This window comes from Polistes canadensis, unplaced genomic scaffold (genome assembly GCF_001313835.1).
Source record: "Polistes canadensis isolate GaletaPanama2010 unplaced genomic scaffold, ASM131383v1 scaffold_118, whole genome shotgun sequence".
NCBI classification, from domain to species: Eukaryota; Metazoa; Arthropoda; class Insecta; order Hymenoptera; family Vespidae; genus Polistes; species Polistes canadensis.
In genome coordinates, this window is record NW_014569665.1 from 53394 (window position 1) to 54898 (window position 1505).

A 1505-nucleotide genomic window follows, 5' to 3' on the forward strand; every position below is an offset into this window, starting at 1 on the left:
TATATATATATATATATATATATACATATATATATATATGTGTCTGTATATATGTATTCGTGTATATAGTTGTCTACAAAGCCGTATATGTAGCGTAGAATGTGTCAGTGTCAGTGTATGTGTGTGTGTATGTCTGTTAGTAAACTTCACGTACGTAACTTCACTTTGTGCAACGGAGTTAGCACAGAAAGCTTTAAACTGGCAGCCTTTTGCAACGAAACGAGTTTGATTACACAACTTAGAAAAGAGGAAGGTGGAGGAGGAGGAGGTGGAGATGGTGGTGGAGGGCCAGGGGGGCAGATAAGGGAGCTTTGAATGAAAGGAAAGAAAAGTATACCTTTCGTTGTACCTTCGCAAGTCGAAGGAACAAACATCGAAAGCGCGTTTTGGTACGATAAATGTACAATTAACGACAAATATATATATATAAGTGAAGGTGATCGTGATAGGTGATTTGTTTTACAAGATTTGATACTTTAGTTTTTTCGTCTTTTTTTTTTGTTTTTTCTTTTTTTTTTTTTTTATATATATACATAAAAAGTATACGCGCGTGTATAAGTCCTGGGAATAATTAATTAAGTACGTTCCTGGGTGTCATATAATTTATAATATTGAAATCACATTTGCAATGTATATTATTGAATTTTTCTTGATAACGCGATAACAAACGCGGATCATGTTAATTCCATTTACGTATATATATATATATATATTATATATAAAGATATATGTATGTAAGTATACATATGTGTATATAGATTACGAAACGAAACGAAACGATTAAAAAATACACGTTGATATAAATATAAAAAATATATATTATATAAAATAGGACGGAATATATATATATATATAAAAGATAGAGAAAGCTAAGTTATACGTAAGTTCATGTTAGTACGTTTATGCATATATATATATACATGTATACGATATAATAAACAGAAAGTAAATAATTTTAAAAAGGACGAGATACTTAATTATTCGATCATAAAAAAAAAAAAGAGAAAAAAAAAGAAAAAGAGCAAAAAGTAACTTCAAAGAAAATCCAAGTCTTTTCGATTATCACAGCTTCGTTAGAATGAAGAAGGAGATTTGGTGGTAGCCCGGTAGTGGTGGTGGTGGTGGTGGTGGTGGTAATGTGAATGAAAAAGGGGGTTGAGTAGTTTGTTTTGGGAATGAAGGGTGGAGAAGGAGAACAACCTAGCTTTGATCTATAAGTGAAATAAACGATACGACCGAGCGACGCCGGTAAGTCGTTGTTTCTTGGACACCGTACGTTATTATCGTAACGTTTGATTTTCTTCTATAAATACTGTTTGACTAGAGGATCGTACGTGTGTGGTTGCACGGTCTTCCGAACGGGAAGAAATACTGTTTTCCGATAGCTCCTTCGAATCGTAACGGCGGCCCTGTCTTGCCTGAGAAGTCGAAAAAATCCCGCGTAAGAAGTAATCGCACGTTGGTTGTTTTCAGTTTTTTTTTTTTTTTTTTTTTTTTTTTTTTTT